The sequence below is a fragment of the Monopterus albus genome, unplaced genomic scaffold (assembly GCF_001952655.1).
Source record: "Monopterus albus unplaced genomic scaffold, M_albus_1.0 scaffold40.1, whole genome shotgun sequence".
NCBI classification, from domain to species: Eukaryota; Metazoa; Chordata; class Actinopteri; order Synbranchiformes; family Synbranchidae; genus Monopterus; species Monopterus albus.
The window spans coordinates 4,056,262-4,075,438 of NW_018127920.1; positions in this window are offsets into that span (position 1 = coordinate 4,056,262).

The window sequence follows — 19,177 nt, forward strand, 5'->3', positions numbered from 1 at the left end:
TGTGGGTGAGGAGTAGAGTACACCCTAACTTTGACACCATGGACCCCCTTATACTTTATGAAGTCACGGAGGAAAATATTGTTTTGGAGCAACTGAGTGTGGGAGATGGGCTCCTGGAAATCAACAACACCCAGACACCCTGTATCAAGATCCCCATTTCTAACCACTGAAAACATGACATCACCCTCCCAAAAAGAACTACTCTAGGCACGATACAACACGTTGCCAGAATCGTGGAAACAGATCCCCCTGAGCCACCACATCCTGAAAACGTTCAGTTGGGTAAGACTGTAGCACAGATCAATAATTTCATCGTTCCAGATCCGTCTCCAACTGAATCCTGGCTACCCCCAGTTGACATTAGACACCTGAGTCCGGAGCAGCAACAATGTGTAGAGAGAGTCCTCCAAGCAGAAAATGGAGCTTTCTCCCATGACAATAGTGACATTGGTTGTATCCCTTCCCTGCAAATGGAAATCAGAGTCAAAGATGACACCCCAGTGCAAAGGGCTTATGCATCGCTCCCCAAGCCGCTTTATAAGGAGATAAAGGAATACATACAGGAACCTTTAGTGAAAGGATGGATTGTAAGGTCGCGTCCCCGTATGCCGTCCCTGTCATCTGTGTCAGGAAGAAAGATGGCTCGCTGTGCCTATGTGTCGACTACCAATTACTCAATCACAAGACAGTTCCAGACCGACACCCGCTTCCCAGAATTCAAGACCTCACAGACTCACTGGGAGGCTACTGCTGGTTTTCAATCCTGGACCAAGGGAAAGCCTACCACCAAGGGTTCATTGCGGAAGGATCGAGATACCGGAGGGCATTCACTACCCCCTGGGGACTCTATGAATGGGTCAGGATACCCTTCGGGTTATCAAACGCCCCCACGGCCTTTCAACGGAGTATGGAGGAGATGCTCAGGGAACTTCATGACGAGTGTTGCATCCCCTACCTTGATGATGTACTCTGTTTCTCCAAGTCATTTGAAGGGCATGTCGAAGTGCTGCGTAGTCTTACCGGCCCTGAAACGACATGGCGTCAAGTTGAAGCCAGAGAAGTGTGAGCTATTCCGTAAGGAGGTCCGATATGTAGGTCGGTTGGTGTCGGTGGATGGTGTCAGAGTGGATCCCAAAGATATCGAGGCAGTCCGAGCCCTAAAAGACAAAAGGCCACAGAAAGTGGGAGAGGTGAGGCAACTGCTGGGATTCTTAAGCTACTACCGGACACAGTCGTCTCGAGCGCCAGTGCAGTGGGGCAAGAAACACCAAGAGACCCTAGAGCAGCTAATCGACATGTTGACAAAACCCCCAACATTGGCCTATCCAGATTTCACTCGCAGTTTCATTTTACACACCGACGCATCCCAAAGGTGCCCGTAACACATGCATGGCCCCAGACTCTGCCATTCTCTACCGCTAGAGCTACGGTCCATAACTGAGCTGGCGGCTTTTAAGTCAACTCTAAAAACCCTCGTTTTTAGACAGACTTTTGGTGCTTAACCTGTCTTACCTCCTCCAAAAGAGACATTTTAACTTGTTGTTTTATTCCAGTTGTATTATGGTATGGAGGTTTTTCACTGTTTCTGCCTTGAAATTAAGTGTTTTATTTTGTTTAGGTTGTATTGTTGTAGGGGTGACGGATGACCTTTCGATATTCAAATAGAATGGTGTCTATGGTGATGGAGGTCAAAGAGAAAAATGGTGGGATAAAGCATATTAGACAAGGAGGTGCATGTAAAAGGTATAGAAGATACTGCAGGAGCTCAGTAAAATGGTTCTGCTTTCCGAACCAGAAATGGAGATATTGCTTTTTGTGACCTTTTTTGCAATAAATCCTATGCCGTGCTTCAGACTGAAGAGACTGTGTTTTTTCAAAAGTTAAGGAAAGCATCACTGGTGTGTGCCTGACTTGTACTGGCCCAGGTCAGATTCCACAACAGTCAGCACCGCCTTCCCTCCAGTTCCTGAATGGCTCAATGTCACTACTGTTCCTGTTCCTGAGTAGGTCGTCAGTGACAACACCACCGCAGTTCATGTGCCCTGGTGTGTCGACAACGACGATGCTACGCCAGGTCCTGCATTTCAGTGAGTCGACAGCAGTGCCACTCCCTCCAGTCCCTGTATCTAGGTGGGTTGACACCACTGCAGTTCCTGTGCCCTGGTGGGTCACCAACACTACCTCAGGTCCTGTGCCTCAGTGGGTCGATGGCACCGCCGCCACTCCTGCACGTGTCCCAGGGGGTTGTCAGCAACACCACCTCTGCTCTTGACCTTGGGGTCGACGATGTCGCCACTGCTGGAGGTGTGTGTCTGTGTGTATATGCGAGAGATTCTGTGTTTTTTGTTATTGCAGTAAAATTGTGAAGTTAGAGAATCAAGTGATGTGAGCCATTTGCTGTATCTGTGTGTGTTGTCGGAAGCACTGAAAACAGATTTAATTTGTGGTCAAGTTTTCATTTTGACTGTAGCAATTTGGCCAATGAGTGACAGTGGGAGATCAGACCAGCGTTTGAAACCATCTATTTTTTTCAGCAGAGGGATGTAGTTGAGATTAAAAAGTTCTGACAGCCTGGGGGAAATACTCATACCTAAATATTTAATGTTGCCAGTGTGAAGTGGAAGGGGGCAGTCTTGAAATGCAGAATCCCAGGCATCTTCAGAGAGTGGCAATATGGTGGATTTATTCCATTTTATTGTATAGTTGGAAATCCTGGAGAATGTGTTAAAAATGGAGAAAGTTTTTTGTAGTGAACTGTAGGGGTCCTGTAAATACAATAATAAGTCATCTGCATATAGGCTAATTTTATGTTGTGAGTTAGTATCTTGTACTCCTTTGCTGTTATTCTGTTGTATTGCTGATGCTGCTAGAGGTTCAATGAAAATGGCAAATAGAAATGGTCAGAGTGGGCATCCTTGTCTGGTTTCCCAGTGACATGTGAAACTTTGTGAGGTCATTGCATTTGTGGTTATTGTGGCTCTAGGTGATGTGTATATAGTGTTTTAATCCAATGGATTAAAGACTACAAAACCAAACCTCTGTAGTGTGTTGAAGAGAAATGACGAGTTAACTTTGTTGAATGTTTTTTCTGCATCTAATGATACGATTATGGTGTCGGTTTGTTTTTGTTGTGCAAGACTGATTAAGTTAAATAGTCTACGAGTGTTATCTGAAGCATCTACTTTTAATGAAGACTGTTTGGTCTGGGTGGATTAATATTGGAGTAACTGTCTCTACTCTAGTGGCTAGTGCTTTGGTGATAATTACTAAATATGTGTTAATAAGTGACAGAGGATGGTAACTGAAAGGGTGGGTTGGGTCTTTATTGGGGTTCCGCAGGAGGGTCACAGCAGGCATATTTGTGTGTCAGTATTGTGGAGGTGGCTTTAATTTCTGTGGTAACTCTGAGAAATAGTGGTGATATCTGCCAGAAATATTTATAAAATTCAGCGGGGAATCCATCAGGTCCAGGTGACTTATTATTTGGCATGGAGTTCATCCAGAGTGATCGAGGCATCTAAGGTATCGGTTTGTTTTCTGGATAGTGTTGGTAATTTTATATTGTTTAGGAAAATATCTATTTTAGATGGTGTTACGTCCGTGACCCAGGCCGCCCCCTGTACCTCGGTAGCAGGCACAGGTAGTTCCAGCAGCTCTGCCCCCGCACAGGTGAGGGTGCGTTCCAGGGGACGAGGCACACTCTGTTCTTATTTAATGAGCTACGCCTCTCATACACCCCGGGAAACAGTAGTCCGGTCAACCCAGTGTGCCCAGCTGCCCCGAGATCAGTGGAAGAGACCAGCTCTGTTGTTTTGTTTGTTTTTTGCGCTGCATTAAAGACATTTTCCTTGTCTAGCCTGGGTTCGAGTCTGCATCATTACTGGGTCTAAAACCACTCAACACACGGCTTCTTGTAACAGATGGATTTGGTTCATGATCAGAGGAGTATAATTTGCTATAAAATGCTTGAAATACATTGTTAATATCCTGTGGGTTATGAATAGTTTCACCTGTAGTGTAAAGTATGGATGTAATGATTGCCTTTTTCTTTTTTTAAGTTGTAGTTGATTTGCCAAATATTTACCTGTTTTGTTACTATATTGAAACTGTTTGGATTAGGAACAAATTTTTTGTATACAATACTTTTGAGTTGAGTTTTGAGGTGGTTCAATTCATTCTGTATTCTTTTAGTAGGGTTATTTGAGTATGATTCTTAGTTTTTTCATTACCTTATCTCTTTCTTTTAGTTCAAAATTGTTTTCTTATTGTATGACGAATATTATTTTTCCTATAATTACTGCTTTTCCTGTTTCCCATTGTAGAGAAGGTGAGGTTCCTGGAGAGTCGTTCATCTCTAGAAAGAATGCCCACTCTTTTTTTTAATGTAACTGTGAAAGTCTGCATCTTGAAGCAATGATGTCTTAAAGTACCATTTTTAAAGGGTTCGATAGGGATTTGAGTATTTAATTTGAGCAAAATAGGAGTGTGGTCACTGATTATGATTGAATGAATTGTGGTTTTTGTTACATGTTGGGTTAGTAAATTGCTTATGAGGAAAAAGGTCAATTCACTATGATGACTGATGGAGGGAGGAAAAATATGTATATTCTCTAGATGAAAGCTTATTCATTCTCCAATTACCGCAAAGGCTGTAATAATTCATATATTGTTTTATGACTGGTTAGGGTTGGCTACTCTCTTGCCAAGCGGTGAGAGAGGAACAAAGGACTCAGGTTATGGTGGTTTATTACAGTTCAGATGGATGGTGGGAAGATGAGGTGCTTGCTTCGACCCAGGCTGATGAAGGTAGAGGAAAAGGGATGGAGGCCCAATTACTCAAACTGGTTGTTACACCCTGGCGGTGGAGGCAGAATGGCCAAACTCTAGTCCCTGGAAGAGCACAAGACAGAGGGGGAGTGAGTGTGAGCAGAATGGGTGTTAGACTCACGAAGTGCAGGGTTAAGCTGGAGGTTGCAGTAGAGGCGTGGCCGGAGAGGAACAGAGCCGGGACACACGTGGGTAATAGCTGAAAACGGGGTTGACAAGGGCTATGGCAGAGGCTAAGCTGGAGCAGACAGTGGAGGGACGGCCCAGGCAGGATGGTGCCGATGCAGGAGAGCCGCTACGGAGGCAGCATAGCTGAGAGGCTCGAGCTAGCTGAGGTGCAGCCCAGGAGACAAACGACTTGGATTACCCAGGAAGACGCACAGCAGATCAATGTACAGAGACACTTGAAACACTCTTACTTAGAGTGGCAATCGTCATAGATACAAGTTGAACAGAAGATAGTAGCTTCTTCCGCGGCCAAGCTTCGTGGTAGGGGTTGATACAACCTGGCAATGTCTGCACGTCTGAGCAGCTCCTAAATACTTGGTCCTGTAATCAGCTGCAAGCTCCCCTGGCAGTGTGTTTGTAGAGAGGAAGGCGAGAGAGGCAGGTGGCAACCAGCAAACCTGACAAAACTTATGTAGAAAGCCAGTTTCTTGTATTGTTGGAGGAGTTGGATCGATCATTTTTAGGGTTTTTAACCGTATTAAAGTCTCCAGCAATAATAATATTTGTAAAGTTGTGCAGCAAAGAGAAAAAGTTTTGGGAAAAAAGATGGGTCATCATTATTAGGGCCATAAATGTTGGCAAGTGTGTATATTGTGTGGTTAATCAAAACATTAACAATGATAGATCTACCTTCTGGGTCAATGATGAATGTGTTATGGACCACTGAGAAGTTTTTATTAATTAGAAGTGAGACACCTTGTTGCCTGCTTTTGTATGTTGATGAAAATAGTTTATTAAATTGTTTAAATGTGAGGTTTTGTAATTCAGGATTAAGTGAGTTTCCTGTAAGATGCATATATCTGCCTTTAATTTCATCAGATGGTTAATGATTTTAATCCTTTTGGCCCTGGGTCTAGAAGCCTCGCATGTTCCATGACACTAATTTAAGTGACTTGTTTATTAAGTATGTCTGCTTTTGTGAAGTAAAAAATTGCCTTTTTAATAAGAAATATACATTATATTCTGAAGAGTGGCGATGTAAGGGGGGAGGGAACAAAAAAGAGTAAATATCAATGTCGAGTTGGAGTCTGTGTATGTGTGTGAATCTGGGCACATTGGTGTTTGTTAGCTGAGGGCGACTGAAAATAAAACACTGTGGCAAATGGAAAACGGGGAGTAAATGATGAAGACAAAAATATAAAAAACAGGCAAATACATATACAAACAAGCATGGTACAACAGAAAAGGTAACAAGGGAGCGTCCAGGCCAGGAATATTTTTAGGAGGGTGTGTGAGATATTTTTATGTGTGTGTATTTACGCGGTGAGAATGCTGACCGGGTATCATTTAATATATGAAACAGTCACTGGTTGTTAGATGTAATGTGGGAGATCAGAAGAGCCACGGAGTGACGTTCGAGTCTCGGTACAGCTGTCCTTCAATGTATAGTTTGTCCACAATGATGTTTGCTCATCTATTGTTTTGTCTGTGTTGTTTCATAATGGGGTAGAGAATTTTGCGCCGTTCGTTTTTCCTTTTTTTTTATTGCAACACAAAATAACACATTTACAGGACAAAGCACATAACATGGTACATGAGACAACAGACATTAACAAAGAGGCAAAGGGATTATTAATTGAGGGTATTAAGTTGTGTGTGTGGGTGTGTATCCAACTCTATGCAGACTGATAGTCATTGCTTAAAGGAAAATAGAATTAAATCAAATAAATTAGGAAAATGGAGGGGGTATAAATGTAAAGGAATGAAAAGACAGTTTGATAGAAAATGGATAATTGTAGTAATAAAATTAAGAAAAACAGCAATATGAATCCTATAATATATACTTTTGCATTCACATACTTGTATATACTCATAAGTAAACACATTCATAAAACAAAAATAAATGAAATTAACATCAGTAAATGATTAGAAAGAGAGGGAAGAGTAAAACTGAAATAAATCAATCATATTGCCACTCTCTGAAGACATCTGGGATTCTGCAGCTCAAGACTGTCCCCTACCACTTCACACTGGCAACCTTAAATACTTAGGCATCAGTATTTCCCCCAGGCTGTCAGAACTTTTTAACCTTTTAAACCTACACCCCTCTGCTAGATGATTTCAAACACTGGTCCAACTTCCCACTGTCACTCATTGGTCAAATTGTTACAGTCAAAATGAAAACTTGACCATAAATTAACTACCTGTTTTCAGTGCTTCCCACAGCACCAACAGATCAATGGTTCAAATCACTTGATTATTTAACTTCGCAATTTTACTGGAATAACAAGAAACCCTAAATTTCCCTGTCAACACTCCAGAAGAACAAACCACAAAGTGGCCTAGAAGCATCAAATTGTGAGCATTATTTCTTAGCAAATCAATTACAATATTTAGTTCAATGGATTCAGAAGGACAGTTAAAATAGCACATGGATAGAACTAGAACAAAATCAATGCAAAAATGCTTCAGTTGCAGACCTTGCCTTCCTACCATATTCAATTAAGAAAATGAATTATTTCAAAAAATATCACAATCTCTGCAACTTTGACAGCCTGGTGGAAAGCAAACAAAACCACTAAATCATCATTAACATGGTGTAGATGCACTCCAATTTGGCATAACCCTGACTTTCAACTTCATAATAATCCTATCTACTTTCAAACATGGCAACACAAATAAATCGTTCACATTCGTTTATTTCTCATGGGAATTGGTCATTGAGTTCGTAATGTGTGCCTTTCAAGTTATTTTCCTTTGCTTTTGATGAGTTCGTTGTTTGTAATGTTCCGGTTTGGCTATTATGGGCCGGGGTGTTTTGTTTGAACGTGATCCAAGACTGTACATAATGAAAGGTGATCTTGTTGACTGTGTCCGGTGGGATTTTAAGTTGATTCTTCATAAAGTCCTTAATCAGTGCTTCGGGGTTTTCGGGTGATTGTTCTGGGATGCTGGAAAAAATCAGGTTATCGTGCACGTTTCTGGTTTGAATGTCCAGTAGCGTTTCTTTCATTATTTTGTTTTTTATTGATGATGGAGTCCATTTTTTCCCTGAGGGTTTTGACAGATATTTGAAGAACATCGTTTGACTGTTCTAACTTTTCAATGAAATTGTAGGCTAATTCAAGGCTTGAATTGAGTTCTTTTATTTCATCATGAAGTGTGACCAGTAAATCAAGTTTTTGTTTTGTTTTTTTAATTGATGAATGCAAGAACACTGACCTCAGTGTCTGTCATCTGTATATCGCTTGTATCTGTAGAAGAAGGCTTTTTCCGCTTGTTTGGGTTTGGGGTGTCTTGCTGGGTTGTACTGGCTGTATCCATTCTGCAGTGAATGTAGTATTGGTCGATGAATGATCCTAGGTCCAATAAATCCTCCAGTATGTGAAAGGTCCGTTTCAGTTATTGGCAGCAGCTCGCGGTGTCGATTGCTCGTGTAATACTAATCATGGGTTTTAAAATCCGAAAAATAGCTAGCGAAGTGTTTGTTTATTCTCAGTGGCTGTGCGTCGCCATGTTGAATATCCCAAATAGCAATCTCGCTGTACTCAGTACGGTCATCCTTCCACTTCCAGAGAAGGATGAAACCAAAGCCTAAAGGTCAATTGATTTTTAAATGCAGCATCTAATCTCTCATTCAGCCAACAATGGGAGCAGAGTGAATTTTCTGATGTTTCTGTGTGTTTTGACTGCAGCACACCTTTTTCTATACACAGCTTTGTAGCTTTTCAATGAATTGTGATTTTTCTAGCTGTTTGTTCTGATTATTCTCCTAAGAGTTCCATGGCCAGTCAAATGTTGAAACTAACAATTAACATTTTGTCTATTTAACAAAGAAGCAGAACTTTTAACAAGTCCACCTCACTCAAGATCTCTTTTGTGTGGTGGTACTGTAGGCAGATTTCAATCCATAGTTTGGATTTGTCAGTTTCTCCCGCAGTGAAGATTTAACCACACCATTGTCAAATAGGTCAATGGAATGAATCAGTGATATCTGCTGCATTCCTACTCCTTTATTCAGGCTTATAACATGTCCTCATTGCCTTGCAGGGATGCATGTTATATGCTTAATGCCATTTATTACTTAGAAACAAATTTAACCTATTACTATACGAATTATATGCAACTTTACCTATCCTAAACACAGTGTTAACAGCACTGCATCAAGACACAGTTAGATGTCTATGCATATATAAACAGCTTTAGAAATCACACCTTAGCTAGCTCATAATGTTTGCAAACACGAGTGAACCTGGTTTTAACAGTATTCTCATTTAAGGTCAGAATATCCTATCATTCATGTTTGTCCAGAAAATGTGCTTAAACATTTGCACTGTAGTCCAGAATTAGCATAACTGCAGTGTGTCAGCATTTTATTGAGAGCAGCAGCTAGACATTAAACAGTTCATAGAATAAAAGGTATCACTCAAATTCCTGTATCACCTTAACGAAAACTACGTTTTGAAACCAAGTTTAACATTTATTGTTTATTTAAAGATGAGTGTGGATATGATCCTTATCAGCCTATATGTCCTTGTGGACCATGTAAGGGTTAATGGTGCTTTCAGGAAAATGTGGGTTTTGTGGTAGTTGTGGAAAACTATCTATCCATCCATCCTGTAAAGGGTTTTTGGGGGCTGAAGTGGATCCCATCTGACACTGGGCAAGAGGCAGGGTACACCCTGGACAGGTTGCCGGTCTATCACAGGACTGACACACAGAGACTGTGGGAGGAAGCCGGAGTTCTCAGAGAAAAAACTACAAACTACAGGCAATGGTGCTAATCACCACACCACATGTCATCCTGTAGAAAAGTAAGCAGTGGCAGACTTCTGTCTTCCTCCACAATCCTCAGTGTATTATTTACAGCAAAAGTGTCTGCTTTTAATCATCCCTATCATCAAATAATAAGATATTTTCTGGCATGTTGACAGCAGTGTTCTATCATAGCCACGTGATTGTGAAATGTACATGCTGCAGGGTTGGTTTGTGTGCAGGTTCACTGTAATGACAATTTTATAGGTACTGAATATTTCACCTGTAGTTGACTACTTTCTACATCAGCTTTAGTACTTAGTAGTGTTCCTTAACAATTAAATGTAGCAACTCCAACAAATTTTATTATGACCTTCAGATAACCTTTTTACTTATACAATATGCCTGTTTCATCTTTATAAGCCATCAAATTACAAATACTTTTCCACTCCATGTCAAATCAAAGATTATTTTTTTCCAACATTCTTTAACAGTTCTTCAGAAAACATATTTAAAATCAACTACAAACTATGGTTTTCAAGACAATGGAGGCAGACCTGTAAGGCTAGAATAATAACACCAGGTGAGAGGCAGCTGCTGTGTTAAGTTGGCATTAGACTGCCCTCTGCTGTAGTCAAACTACCTGACTGACTAACAGAGCACAGGGACACTGATCATCACATGTTTGGATGTGGCAGTAACTGCAGTGTTTGACCTTTAGTCATAAACACTGGATTGGTAAAATGGTCAAAAACAGAAATACTGATATCTGTGGTCTCTATTTAAAGAACTAATAAAATTCTATTGCAAGGTATTTCTTTTAAGGCAAAATGGAAGTAAATAACAGTTGTAATATTTAAATGTTATAAGCAAATCATCTAAAACTAACTTTAAAAAACAGGTTAAAATAACCTGGCTGCTGAATATGTGTTGATGAAATTTGAACTAGAGCTAGATCCAAGATGAAATTTTTAAACTACTGTATCAAGAAATCAATCCTGAATGCAATCAATTACTGAGTTTCATTTTTTTGTTTGTTTTGTTTTTGTATTGAACTTGAATGATCTATGTGAATCTATATCAGCCCTTTATAAGGCTTTTAAAACTGTTCAACTGCAGTTGAAGTTACCTACCAGAAATTTTCAAATTGCAGAATTCAAACCGAACAGTCAGATTGTTATCACTACAATATTGCAGATTTTGACTTTTAACATCCTACAGTACCACTGTAAAAGTTGCCTGTCTTTTTGTCACTGAACTCTGTTCATGTCACTTTATCTTTGATTCACATCAGCTTTTTTTTTTTTTTTTTTTTGGTTAATAACTTAGTAAATGAATTCAGGAAAGATGTACACTAAATCCCAAGATCGTACTATGGCAACCACATTTTAACGTTTGAAGCCTTAGAGGTTTTTAATGTACATTTTTAAATCTGTTATCAAAATATTATATTCAATAATAACATCAGAATTATTTCATATGTGCTACTCCCACAAGACAGTTATTAAGGGTGTAATGATACATCCAGCTCATGATTAAGTTCAATACAGGGCTTACAGTTTGATGCACTCACAGTAATATACGAGAAGTATGAAAACTAGTGTCACCTTAACTTATTACTATTAAAATATATATAATTACAAAAATTGCTTTCAAATATTTAGCTTCTTGTTCAGACATATTCCATATTATTTAGATTAAAGTGCAACTTCATTAGAGTGTGGCTAATGATTAGGCAACTATCTCTAGTGGATGTCAGGGTCAACAACAGGTCAGAAAAGAAATCTTGATGATGTGATCATAATACAGTATATTGCTCTGTGATGCACTATTGCATCCCTACATACAATGTTACTGTACACTAACTACACTGTCAACATAATTATGGTCCAAGATGCTGCCGCTCTTCTTTTAACCAGTACCAGAAAATTTGACCATATAACCCTGGTACTGGCCTCTCTTCACTGGCTTCCATTTCATTTTAGAATTCATTTTAAGCTATTAATTTTTGTTTTTAAGGCTCTTAATGGTTTGGCACCATCCTACCTCCCCGAGGTGGTGCGAACCTACAAGATTGCTCAGATCATCAAACCAGATTTTTAGGTTCCCAGGGCCAGATACAAACACTGGGGTGACCGCGCTTTTACTGTTGCAGCTCCTAAATTGTTAGGTCGTCTACAATCTTGACAGCATTTAAATCAGTCACTTTGGCTTTTAATAGATAGTAGTGTCTGATGCTTCCTTATTTTAACTGTTGATTCTGTGTAGTTCATGTGTTTATGTTCCTATGTTGTTTTATTTTTGTATTGATATTATTTATTCCAGTTTTTACCTGTCCTTTTAAAGTGTTATATAAATACATTTTGGTTTGATTTGATTTTAATTATATTCGTAGACAGTGTTGGGCATCATGGTTCCCAATCAGTATCAACAATCTGGAGCAAGCTCTGGAAGCTCAAAGATAAAGGCCCCAGATTTGCCACCACAGAGAAAAGACATGGAGGAGCAGTGAAGCAAACTCATAAACCAAGCAAGTACCCTGGGCTGCTAAGTTTAAATATGAATGCAGTGCAACCTTAAAGCAGATTAAAGAACTTGAATTTGAATAGCCATATGTATATGTGTGAATTATAAAAATTATATAGGGCTAAAAAACCAGAGACTATGAAAGGAGCAGGACACTGAAAAACACAAGAGGCCAGATATTATAAATTGTATAGAACTTCACTTCAAGTCCTCACTATGACAATTGAGCAAACTACATTCAGTGATAAGTAACCAACCCTGTCTTAACTTTAATAAGTAATTTTATACACAAAAACCCACCCGGCAAGAATGGACCTAAATTAACTAAAAAACTTGTAGTGGTTTAAGTTACATAGTCCATATTAACATGTAACTTAAATATAAAATATTGTTTTCATATTTTCAAGGACAATGACACAAAACTCACTTTTATTTAAAAATAATTTTTTTAATCCAATTGGTAAAAAGTGAATTTTATGTCCTGGTCCTTGAGATCATTTTAAATTGACACAAGACAATTTCAATGGACAAATGAACAAATCAAAACTGAACCAGTTCAAAATTATCATTAGTGCACAGTTGGTAACAAAAACAGTGTTAAAGGTGCCTTAAGCTACACTGGCCAGACTGCTGTAAATACCAAGGTTCTGTTTTTATTGGTTGCATTGTTTTGTTTTTGTTTTTTTTTTTCAACCACATTTGCTTATACATAAGATGACCACTGAATTATAATGCATCCAAAAATGAATCAGTTTTCTGCAAATATATGTATAGTTTTTGGCAAAGGGCTGGATAATTGACCAGCCAGCTAATTGATACTCAGCACTGAAACCTCATAGGCAGCCAAGTGACTTTCATCTGCTGCCTAAGAACCAATAGAGTAAACAAAGCCCCTGTGAGGAGGCTATGTCACAGATGAGCTGGTTGAATAGCCTTGTGTCCTGTACACTTTTTTTCTTTTTTGTCTTTTAGTGTATAAGGGTGGGTTTTTCAAGAAAGACGATACAAGAGAGCACCTGCGTTTGATTTTTGGACCCACAATTTCCCTCATTAGCTGTATATTTAATTAGACTGCACATCCCCTGTATTGTATGGCTAAGATGTGGGTCAAACACTCAGGTTACTTTGAAGAGCTTGAGTACTCCATCTCTGGCCTCATGTTTGATACCAGACAACTGGCTGAAGATTACCATCAAACACTTGTGACTGATCTTGAGCTAAATGAGTGACAATGACCTTCTGATTAAATGTTCCTCATCCTGCAGTCTCCTGACCTCAACATCTTACCCACATTATATAAGGCCTACAAGTAAAACACATCTGCCCAGTAGTGTACCAAAAAACAAAGGAGTCTGTGGTTGATCATTGTTCCTCAAGATATTAGGAATGTAAGAACATCATACTGAGAAGATCTTATTGGAGGGTTCAAGCTAAAAGCTAAAAAGTCTTATCAGAATAGGAACCAAAATCAAAAGAATGAACAAGGAAACCTTGATGAACGCTAGTTAGCAGATTAGACAGAGATCAAAAGAGACTGTTACCTTAACTGACAATGTCCTTACTTTTTGTGCCAGTGTGGAATAAACAGGAATAATACATTATAACTGCCGCTGTGCAGCAATACATATAATATCCTAAAACATTTTTATATAAAGAGAATTCTTTGTGACATCATTACATTCAAATCACTGTGGTTTTGAGCTACATTTTTCTTATGAGAAATGTTTGCGATTGCCCAGAAAATCAAATTTCTAGATTTTTTTTATATCATATTTTACTTTTTTGTTTTTATTCTCTTTAAATTAATGCTAAATAATAAGAAAATGACACCTGACATCACTGGATTTTTAGGTAAAGTATCTCATGATGGTGTTTACATGATTTGCGATTCAATTCCACCATTTAATTGCTCAATTTTAAAGAAATTGTGGTCTCACAGTGGTAAGATGTTGAACTACATTCCAAAAAGTCATTTTGAATGATTGCTCTATGAGTGTGAAGACACCAAAGGACTGCACAGTTACTTAAAGCAGTGAACGGGAGTTATGAAAAGGTACCATGGTTTCTTTTTTCCTTCATCCTGACAAATGTATGACAATTTGTATGTACTGTAACCAATTTTCCACATCCCACTTTTTTGTTGGCATCCTGACAGTAGTCCAACTGAAAGGAATGAGGTTGCTGATATCAGTCTTAACACACCTATAATAAATCTTTACCTTTTTTTTCTAAGTAACAGAATTGTTTTGTGGCTTCAGTCATGGGGTTTATTGCAAATACGCAACATCAACTGACCCAGAGATGCATGTTTTAATGAGATAATGAGATACAATGACATTATCTATTCCCAGTAGGAAACTGATTCATCACAGCAGTAAAAAGTCATAATTCAGTAAGGTCAAAATCACAAAAACTAAGCACAACATTAGAACACAAAGCAGCAACAGCAACATCTAAATATAATATTGTAACCAGGTATTAAAGCCAGTATGTGTCATGTATATGTATTTATACAGTGGAGGTTGGACATTTACCACATTTATCCTTCTAAGCTCGGTTCAAAAATATGGTACAGCTAAATTATTCTGAGTCCTGAGTATGATGCCTTCCAGGTTAAAATCTGTTTTCTCTTTTGTAAGGATTATACAGTAGGTATACACTTACGCTTAAGATATTAAAACTAAAAAAAATTCACCATTCCATAGACTTCATGTTGCCATATGCATCTTTTAGCAAGTCAGTTAGGATATCTAATTTGTTCAGAACAAAGGTATTTTCCCCACAATTAGTTATAATTATTTCACTTTTATTTCACAATATCAATATTCCAGTGGGCCTAAAGTTTGCTTACACCAACTTTAATGTCTGTTTAAACAGTCTGAAAGCTTCTGGAAATTGATGTCATAACTTTAGTAGTTTCAGATTGGCTAATTGTCATTATTAGGAGTCAATTGTGGGATGTAACTGCAGCTGTATTTTAGGGCCTCCCTTCAGACACAAGGTCCAATTGGTTGTCATTGTGGGAAAATGTAATTAAATCAGCCAAGACCTTAGAAAAATATGATAGAATTCCACAAGTCTGGAATTTGAAGGTTCAAAACATTTGAAGGTTCCACATTCATCTGTACTAACAATAGTACACAAATATATACACCACATGACCACACAGCTATCACATCGTTCAGGAAGCAGACATGTACTGACCCCTAGAGATGAATGTACTTGGTGCAAAATATTCAAAAGCATCCCAGTCAACAGCCAAGGAACTGGTAAAGATGTTGGAATATACTGGTTCAAAAGTATCTACATCAACAGTAAAGAGAGTGCTTGCCTGAAAGACTGTTCCCCAACCCACGAAACACAGACACATACCAAGGACGTCTAATTGAAGTCTATGACAGACACTGAAAAAGTGGTCCACTTAGAAGCCAGAATGAAAATTTTTTGCAACATCTTTTTTTGATGCCTTTTATATGATGCCAAACTAACTACCAGCTATATAAATTAAAGCATTTCAACCATAAATAGTGTTAAAAAACACTTCAGTACTGTGTGACAAAGTTTACCTTTAAGCAGAGAGACACATTTTATCCTCAGGGCTTACTGTGGTTGTACAGTATGTACTGCTGCTACTGTTGTTGGAACAGTTCAGTACATAAGTATCAGTACAGCTCATTCAAAGTCATTCAAACTCGCTCCACTGACGCTGGTCTCACAACTCGTACTGACTCAACTCTCCCTCGACACTTCCCCATCTGCTGATATGGAAGAGTATGAGCTCTCATTCACTCATTTTGCTGATGTGCTGATACTGCAACCGCTGGGCATGCAGGGCTACTTTGTTTATGTCACAGTAGGCTAGAGTCACAGTAGACTAGTGCAAGTGTTAGCTGTGGCTATTATTTACCCTCAGGGATTACCATAACATGTATGTGCTTGCTACAGATACCATTCAGTATTACAAAAAACCAGAGAGAGATAGAGTGGACTCAGTGAAGTGATTAATGTTGAAGAAGACTATTAATGTGCTGTACCTAAGCCTTTCTATGGTAGGGAAAATCCTGAAGATTAGCTGCTGGAGTGTTCAGTCTGGCTGATGTTAGGTATTAGCACAGCACAAAGTTAACGTTAGCTGGGATTGTCTCTAGCCTCCCTGCGACCCTCCGCAGGATCTACTACAGTATAGCTAATAGATGTATTGTTACTGCAATGGGATGTTACATTATGTAATATAAATTATGTAAAACTGAAGTTCAAGTGGAAATTAAGGATTTCTTAGAATGGTCATGATCCCCAGGCAGTTAAGCATGCCATTTTAAAAGCAGAATTTTTTGACTGCGCCTGCTTTTGTGGATATATTTTACCTCCTGCTGCTGCACTGTGACCAGAGGATGTGGAGAAAAATATGGGGTCAGAGGAATGTTCCTGTACAGGGACTCACTGTTGTACCCGGCCGGGTCTAACCTACAAGCAGCCAGCCACTGAAGCCCCCTGGGGCCGTGAATGATCAGCTCATCAACACTGGATTCCCCCGGACCACAGTACCTGTTTGTTTTGAGTGGTTGATGGCCAGTGTGTCTGCCACATGTGATGTGATGCTGGTTAATGAGCAGATTGTAATGATCCATGATATTAATGTCAGTGCTACTCTACCTGTTGGAATTTATTTCACCACTTTTGAGACTGTATGTGGTCGTGTGGAGGAAGACGCAGCAACCACCGCTTGGATTTACTGACCTTGGAGCTACTTGAAAGGGAGTGATGTTTCCACTAAGTAAGTGGGACTTAATTTAAGTTTAAACAAAAAACATTACATGTCTGTTAATACACTGTTTCTGTAACGTTAGCGAGTATTGTTGCAAGACTGGAGAAGTTAATGTCTACATTATGCCAGTTAAAATATGGGGTTTCTCAATTACCCCCTTTGTTTAGAGTGTTACACATCTCATAAATTGGGACATATACTGTAGTTCACTAATGCCAGTCCAGTTCTTCGTGCTGTCCACTTTTGAGGCAACACGGGCAGCAGGAGGTAAGCATGTCCACTCTCATCTTGTTTTTAGGAAGAGGCTCTGGTTTTATTGTTCTGAAATAATCAGACTATTTGAAGTTGCAATGGGTGCAAAGCTACTCAAGAGGCACCCAGGATTAAATATTAAATGGCTAGATATCTTAAACAGCAGAAATGATCCTATTACAGTATAATCAGTCCAGCTCTGTACACTACCTACTTGTCAGCCTGCATATCACTCATGCTTTACACACATAACTGGTACCTGAAGTGTATTTTTATGTTTCAAATCTATTGTGTTGGGGGCTAGGTATATAAATGCTTCATAGAAACCCACCAAGCAACAAAAACTCACTAGTTGCAACCAGAATTCTATCAAACAGAGGAATAGATCACATCATGCAATGGGTCAGCTCACTACTGTCATGGTCAGGAGCAACTCACAGCTACAAAATTCCAGTGTCAACATTAAGGTTAAATCATGATAAAGAATAAAACAGAGAAAAGGCTCAATTCCATACCCATAAAACAACAATACTGATGTCCTGCCTGACCTTACCCTGTTGAGCTCTTCAGGAATCCCCTGATTTTGTTCTTGCTTCACCCCCACACCTCATTTTTTCTCTTCTCCCTCTTTTTTTATTCTTTCCTCCCTACATCTTCCTTTTATTCATATTGTAGCATTGGGGGTGGAGAGACACTCAGCAGGGTCCCCCAGAATACCTGAGGGCAGAACATATGGCAGGATTCCCTTTAATGCCCACTTGGAAGGAGGTATATAGTTTGGGGTTGGCATGAGGAATGCCACACTGCAGTGTGCTGTCTTCTCCCCACCCCCCAGGGTGAAGTCACCAAAGTTCTCTAGTGCGGTGGTTCACATCACAGTAGAGGAGCTAGAGAAGTGTTATGGTTGAGTCCCCCTCACCAGGAGGGTGAGGGAGAACTAGGGTTGGACTCAAGATGGCTGACCCAGGTGCTAGGGGGAAAAAAAGACAGTTTACTGGTAAAAGAACACAAAGTAACAAAAGAACATAAAGTCCAAGTACCTATGCAGCCTGGGAAGAGAAAAGATGTGGCGGAAATCGCGACAAACAGGTGAATCCAGGGACTGACGGCAAAAACTAGGAGGGCCAGAAGATGAAGACGGACAGGCGACCAAAAAAAAAAAAAAAGACCAATGTACAAAATGATATCCACTGCACAGGCACTGTCAGCATGTTAAACACATTACCACGAAATAAGGGGCTATTACGAGGTATGCACGTTACAGTAGTTAGGTGCAGACATAAGACACGTACTTTGGTTAATGCTCTAGCGACGGCGGAGCGTCTGCCAGAGGTATAAATAAGGAGGAAGTCAATAAGCGGGATGCACCCCAGCTGTGTGCACCGACAAACGAATCGCTAATTACGAATGCAACACAGCTGAGGTGCAAATCCCACAGGTCGAGAGAACAGAGGAGAGAAAGGCGGAAGAGAGGCAGGTAGCGCTGAGCGGACCTGACACGAAGGAAGAAGTGCCGGCACGTCCAGCACACTGAGGACCGGGATACTGCCAACAAAGGGGGGGGACCCCCATACAGCTGAGGGGCCTGACCCAGCACACGCATGGACGCACAGTTTGCAGTACCAGCACATCTACATTTTACTATTTGGGGAACGATGACACTTCCCAAGCTGCTGCTACTCTCTTCTACCCTCTCCATGGGCTTGTTTGAGATTAGCACTGTTTTGGACTGTCTTTTCCTCTTGTGCTAGTGCACCTGTAATGGTTACAACAAACAAATATAATTGGTGTCCATCCATCCATCCATTTTCTTCCGCTTATCCGGGGCCGGGTCGCGGGGGCAGCAGTCTAAGCAAAGATGCCCAGACCTCCCTCTCTCCAGAC